The sequence below is a fragment of the Microtus ochrogaster genome, chromosome 6 (assembly GCF_000317375.1).
Source record: "Microtus ochrogaster isolate Prairie Vole_2 chromosome 6, MicOch1.0, whole genome shotgun sequence".
NCBI lineage: Eukaryota > Metazoa > Chordata > Mammalia > Rodentia > Cricetidae > Microtus > Microtus ochrogaster.
The window spans coordinates 2,564,037-2,571,734 of NC_022013.1; positions in this window are offsets into that span (position 1 = coordinate 2,564,037).

A 7,698-nucleotide genomic window follows, 5' to 3' on the forward strand; every position below is an offset into this window, starting at 1 on the left:
CTTATAAAAAAGTAGGAAAAGGGAAGACAGAAATCTAGAAAGAATCTGGCATATGTATTACCGAAATTGGAAGGATTTATGAAGAAGTTTGAAGGTTGGAAATACAAACCGCATAATGCCATCTCTGGTAAGGATTCTCCACCATGAGGATAACTGCCTCATGGTGGATGGGGGCATTTGTGTGAGGCAGAGTCCATATTGCAATACAAGACAGGGAAGGGGCAGTAAGGACATCCCACTAGACATTGCCTCTTTAAAGGCATTTCTGTCTCTTGCCATCACCATACTGGGTTCTAATTATTTGAACCCTCATGAGACAAATCATAGCTCAACTGCAACTTGCAATTAAACCTTTGTTAGGAAGGTATATCTTGTGCTAAGTGTCATCATCACAGAAATAAGCAACAAAAATATAAAAGGAAAACTTCTGCATAGATTTATCTATTATTTTATTTATTTATCTATTACTTTAACATGAAGGTTTGTGGATGAGACAAATATCTTGCTGTGAATATTCAATAAGTACAGATTTTGTGTCTCAAATATGCTTCTATAAAATAGTTAATAATAAATGTAGAATAGCTAATAATTCTTAAGCTACTCACACGTATGATGTGGTTTGTGCTGACAGCATATTTTCTTTAGGAATGTTGGAATTTGTGTGCACTCCAAGAACTGTGTTCCTGTATGAGCAGTTCCCCTGTAAACTATACACTGAGTTCCTAACAAGGGTTCCATGCAGGAAATACTTGATATATTCTGTTGCCGGGAGAGATATACTGTGCTAATGTAACTCTGTAGGAGAAGGCTTTGAAAATTTTCACCAGTGTGGGTCTGAACTTTCCTCATCTGTCTTTACCGTGGCACAGTTCCAATTCACAGTCCAGTCAAACATAGAATCAAATCAAGTCTCTGCTGAGTCCTAGACAAGAGAGTTGGAAGGTGGTCTCAGACCTCACACTATCGCTTTTTTGGCCTCTCTACATCTCTGGAAACATTTTCTTACTGTATTTCTGACATGATTTACTTTTAGAGATTTTTCCTCTAAATGTTACCACTCTGGAGTTCCAGCTCCACTTATTCTATGCTGTCTTATGACCATGTTCTGCTCTTGACCTGTTACTGACAGATCTTATAGCAACAGTTCCCCAAATCATGGCTTCTCATTAGCTAGCTCTTTGGAGTCCTATATTCTTATTATATATTTTTAAGTTTTTTGAGATTATATCATTCTGCACCTTCATTTTCCTTCCTAATTTTACACATTAACATAGATAATGATCCAGCACAGTATCCCCCTCCCGACCCTTAAATCTTCCATTCCCTGCTCATCATTTTCTACCTCCTATGTCCTACACAGCAGATTCTAATACCTTCTTGATCAAAGCATTTCTTCAGCTCATCAGATTCCCTCTAACACATGAGCATGATGTGTTTCAGGCACAACCATGGCCTTAGCATATGTATATATTTCCATTTCTGTGCTCCCCATGCAAAACTGCTAAGAACACAATTCAGCCCACAGCAACTAAGTTTCTATGTTGAGGCCCTAACTCCCATATGACCTGATTTGGACAGAGGGCTTTAAAAGAGACAACTGAAGCTAAGCAAGACCACAAATAAGGCGGCCTGATCTCATAATATCTGTCCCAAATGTGAGAAGAGAAGGTTCACCCACCCCCAGCTCACGATCTTTCCTTCTCTCTTTTCCTCTCTCCTTTTTTTATTTTACTTTTTCAAAACAGGGTTTCTTTGTAGCTTTGTAGCCTGTCCTGGAACTTGTTCTGTAGACCAGGGTGGCCTGAAACTCATAGAGATCTGCCTGTCTCTGCCTCCCGAATGCTAGGATTAAAGGTGTGCACCCCCACTGCCTGGGCACTTTCTCCATGTTCTAACCCTTTCTGCCCATGGGAAAGGTCACCCAAGGCTACAGTGAGAAAGTGCTGACTGACAGTCAGCAAGACAGGCCTCACAGAATCCACTCCTTCTGGTGACTGATCCCAGACTTGTAGCTTCTAGAACTTTGATAAAATAAGTGTTTGTCCTTGTTGCCATTCAGTCTGCTGTTCTGGTTATGACAGGCAAATCTGTTCGTTAGCCAGTGAGTAGAGCAGCCTTTCCAAGCCCAAAGCATAAGGATAATGCAGGGTGCCAGGCTATTTCAGTGAGCGCTATTGACACCTTAGTCTTGTTCAGACAGCATCTAGGCCCAAGGAACCCCTGGGTGGCCACATACACTTTCTCCTTCTCCTTGAACAATTCTCCCTTCCCCAGGAACTTGTCACTACCATCCTCCTGTCTAGGCCTTCCCATGCACACGTCCTTGGCCTAGAACCTTCTTTTCCCATATTCACACACCCTCAGGGGAATCTCTGCCACTTCTTTCCTGAGGTCAGTTAGATGCTATCCACTGCCACTTCAAGCAGATTGTCTTCTTCACTGAACCAGCAAGTAAAGCCTTATTTCATTTGTTTCTTCTCACAGTTATCTGATCCTCCACTTTCCCCATAAGGTCCACAGAGAGGATCTCTATGTGCTTTAACCAAGAGACAAGAATGTCCACAAGTTCTGTAATATAATAGGAACTTACTAGACAATTGCTAAATATGAAGGTAGATAAGAGGGTAAGCAGAAACTTATACTAAAGGAACTTCAAACCCAAAGTCTCAGTCTTTTTAAGTCTTGCTAATGATGATCAAGTAATGAGGGACTGCATCAAATGACTTTGATATTAGAATTTGATTCCATGCAAGACCTCTGACCTGATTGTCCAATTTGATGATTTTTTTTTCCCACACCTGTTTGTGCTGTTTCCCATGGCGACTCCATCATCCTCAACTGCTCTGGTCTGCCCTCAGTCCATGACTGCTCACCAGCCACGGCAGACATTGCTGGGTCTCCACCAGGCTTAGTCCATGACTGCTCACGAGCCATGGCAGACATGCTGGGTCTCCACCAGGCTCACTGTTTCACCATCTAATCTCTCCTTCACACATTGTTTATACCTAAAGCTCAACACAGATGTTTCTAGTAGTAGGCTAATCTTTTTGGTCCCTGCGGTCTTACCTGGACCATCTCTTCTGAGTGGCAGACAATTCTTTGCTCTGCAGACTTTCCAGTCTTTCCTCGTCCTCACCACCTGCTTTGCTGACCTCTCTCTCACTGGAAGAGCAGCTGTGGACATGCACACATTGTGTCTTCAGGAGATGGCATCGTGGTAGACAAAAGTACCTGCCGGATTAGACTGGAAAGCCCAAGCATTGCAAAGCTGGTATTCCCATTCTATTAGTTTCTGGCTCTACCATCTGCAAACTAGTTATTATGACAAATCACATTCAAATTAGTGGATTAGACAAGGCCACCTCCAAAAACATTTCACTGTTATGTGATAGATGATAGCTTCCTATAAAGGTATTTCATTTCTTTTCATCCAATATACTTTAAGCTATTGGTTTTACTTTAAATGGAATATTTCCAGCAACAAGAATATTTTTGAATGCTTCAATGAGTATAAAATCTGTGGATTTTTGAGCAATCTTTAAATTCTTTAATCTTTAAAACATATTTATGAGAGACCTTGAGAAACACAACTCCAGCATCCTATGGATCTTTGTGCTTTGTTTTTCTTAGATGCAACAGGGCATCACTCTTCCTTTCAAGGGTTACAGGCATTATTTTTTCCTCACACACATCCTGAAATGCATTGGATGAAGCCTTCTGTGAGTTAGTTAATCTGTGTGCATTCTGCTGTGGCTGACCTATAATCTGTCCTCCAGTCCTTGATGTTGATACGTTCTCCCTACAAGCTTCCCCCTCTTCCATGTACTCCCTGCCCTCCATTTGTCCTTCAACCTCCCGTCTTTAACATGGGCGCTTTACTGTAGTGACTCTACCATCTTCATCTTTTCGTTAAATTCATTTTTCTAATCCCTGTTTTGAAACTTTATGATCTTAGGGGTGAATAGGTCCATTTTATAATTTGATGGGATTTATTTATCTCTATAGCAGGTCAAATGCATCACATAACCCATAGCAGCTTAAATACACACACACACAATTGAAAACATTTATTAGCTTAGGGATTTACAAAGATATTCAGACTGGGAGAGTGCTACAGAATCCAAATCATTGTATCACAGACTAGCCCAGATTTCATATATCTCATTTCTGGTTTTGGCTTTAGATACTCACATTGAAAACCTATTTCCTCTTCATGGTTGTGGAGTACTTCAGTATCTCCAAAATTATGGCTCGGTATGAAATGCCCACTTGAAAAAAATGGCTTAATTTTTCTGTTCTCTGTATATTTACATTCAAAAACCAGTAATTAAAAATCAACAAAAGAAAATGCAGTATCTCTCACTTGGACCAATTATTATTGTTCTTTGAAAATGAGTACAACAACTAGCCAGAGTTGGGATGTTAGCTCATTCCCCAAAGCCAAGGAATATAGGTTAATGGAGTTTTCTGGAGTTGTGGGGGAGATCGAGGATGGCTCTATCTATGGATGCTCTATGTCTATATGGAGATGACAAAGTGTCCATGCAGAGACATCACCAACTACTAGTTGAATGGCTCACAGATATTTTGTCTCATTGAAGGAAAATATAGTGAGATAGCAGCCAAATGGTATAAAAGTTTTAGAAATTTTATGCTTGGTAAAGATGTTGGGTTATTATCTATGGTGATTTTCTGCTTTTGAATATTTTTTTCCTTTTCACCGTGGCAATGTCTGGCTGAGATGACTGTTGGATCATTTCACATGAGAAAGTTCAGTTTTAAAAACATGAGACTTTCTTCTGTGCTGAGATGAAGAGTTGAAGGTAAATTTGAGTAAGGCTCAGTCTCAGTGGTCTACTCCCACCCGCCCCTAACTAGAAATTCTGTCAAGTGGGGGGTAACCTTATATCAGTCACTGCATGTTGTGAGAGATCACTTGTTTGTTTCTGGCTACTCAGCCCAAATTAATCACACAGAAACCTTATTATTTAAATCACTGCTTGTCCCATTAACTCAGTGTAAACTAAAACCAGGAAAAGCAGTCAATATCTAACAAAGCAAGCAATCAGGGTACTTTTCATAAGCAAACAATAGCAATTGATAGAGAGGGTCCCAAGAGGAAGATGCCTTCTGTTCAAGGCAGTCTTGGAGATGAGAAATTTAGCACATTTACTTAGGCAGGTATCTCAGGAAGCATCATGGGAGAGTGAGGAACTAAGAAAGAAAAGGAAAAAAGCCAATCTTAGACACATATCAAGCCAGTCACAATGTGGGCAACAGGGACCTGATCCTGTTGAGAATTATGAATATTAATGGAGGACATGCTCAGAGTTATCCATGGAGAAAAAACCCTGACCTTTTATCTTTGCTTCTGCCCTCCATTGTCTGAAGGCTAGACACAGATCTAATGTGATTCTCTTTGAAGCCTACAGAAAGCATTAAAGAGAGCCACAAACATTTGTCCTAGGATTCTTTAGCTATGAATTTCAATGTGGGCAATAAGAAGTATGGGTAGAAACTCACTGTATCTGCTATTATCTGTTAACTAAGATTGCCCTAGATAAAATAGGACATGTGATCGCCATACTAATATGGCTTCATTATTAGGGATGCATGTTTGCCCGTCTTTACCAGAGTTGGGCATGAATCTACAGGGTTCAAAACTAACATCTTAGGGGAAGGAATAAAGTCTTCCACTAGTAGAACTCTGCAAAGATCTCTTTGTGTCTGGCTCACACAAGTCCAAACTTCTCTGACAGCTCACTGGACTGCTCTGCTCCACAGTCAATTGCATTTTCTCCATCTGCACTTGCTTGTGAAAACTCTAATTATCAAGCACACATTTAATTAAGCACCTTTTTAGTCACTTAGCATGGAGTTGTGAAAGTTGTAAGAGTGGAAATCAGTCATATGAGACGAATAGCAAAGAGCATAATAGACCTACCTGTTCAAAATTGGTGGAATTAAATGACTGTCTTGAGCATTAAATATAATGCGGAGCATCTTCTACTTTATTGTTTTCGCAAAATGGCTTTCGAGTTATCATTAATGCTCTCAGTAATTAATGAACACTATATGGAAGATGAAACAGGCAGGCCACATCCATCAGGAGGTGTTTTCTCAGAGTTAAATGAGGCTGAACTCAGGAAGTTTTCACATTCTCTAGTTTTGGTTGATTGAAGGCCCAGAGTTCCAGTTTTACAGACTGGGTTGTGGACTGAATGCATACTGTGGTCGCTTTGATATTCAGTATAGGACAGGATCTCTTCCTTCTGTCTGCATCTGTGGTAAAATGCCACATTCTTACCCCAGATATCATCAGGTAATTTAAATTTTCCCTGATAGCTAGAAAAAATAATTTGGGTAGTCTATAAAATAGGTGGTAAAAAAGACAACTGCCTGTTTGACTCCCTGTGGATGGATTACTAAAATGAATGCTTGCCGTTCTCTGTGAATATGTGCCTGAGAGGCCAGGTATGGATTCCACAGCTGAGTCCTGCTAGTGATATTAGCCCTTCTAAGTAGGAACAGCAACAGATGTTCTGACTTCTCTGGGCTGTGGAGGACAGAGAACAAGGACACAACCTAAGGTGCCGCCACAGGCAGAGACATTGAAGACAAGAGGATGCCGGCAAAGGCAGCAAGTGAAGGTGTAGGCAGGGCTGGTGCCCCGGAGGTCAGACTATGATGATCACAGTTATTATTTCTATTAAAAATTTGAGAAACAACTCAGCATATTTAATTCTCTTGAATAAAACTTCAGATTCATTTATGGTGTTGATCACGAGAACTCTTCAAATCACTGATGAGCTGGTGATGTGCACACTTGGCTTGCTCCAGTTTCTGGATATGCAGTCATGATATTCCTGTTATTATTAATATGTTAAGGACCTAGCAATAATGCTTGTCCATGTCCTAACACTATTATGCATCATCTAAAATGAGAGTGGTGTTTACATGTGTGCAAATATTGGTGTGGACTGCAGGACAAAGCAGTGTAATTTGTACTGCACATTCTGAGTCTTACAAGCATTTATAGTCCATGTAACTTGATTTGCCATACAGGGCCGGGACCAGCGTGAACACAGTGGAGCTGTAGGACACAAAATTTAAGAGTCATTTGCTCTCAGCCCTGACACTGGCTTGCACGGCCTCCAGAGCGAGCACCCCCTGAACTTTCCCATCCTGCAACTTTATTTACAGATTCAGACCACAGTGGCAAATTAGGCTCCATGCTCGTTGCCTGAAAATGATATTCCACTCTATATTAAACTGAGGGCTATAGTGTCATCTACCCTGACTCTGCCTCTTTTCTTACCATGAATCAGTTTTTTTTTAGTAATCAAATAGATCTACATGTGCCTTATGACTAGCGTGCTGTAAGTCATCAGCTCTTTCACAGAACTGCTGAAAAAATATAGCTGTCCAGTGTGCTTATATTCTAAGCAAGTACATATATGAACATACATATATGAACATGAAAGCTAAAAATCGACAAGAAAATTCCCCTGTGTACTTTTCTCAATCCTGCCCTATCCCCTTTTGAGTTTGAAGTTTTGGATATGGATATGGATATGGATATGGATATGGATATGGATATATATATATATATATATATATATATATATACCCTTTGAGGGGGAAATCATACATTCTTTTTAAAATGAAATAAATATTGAATATGCTTCCTCCAAACCC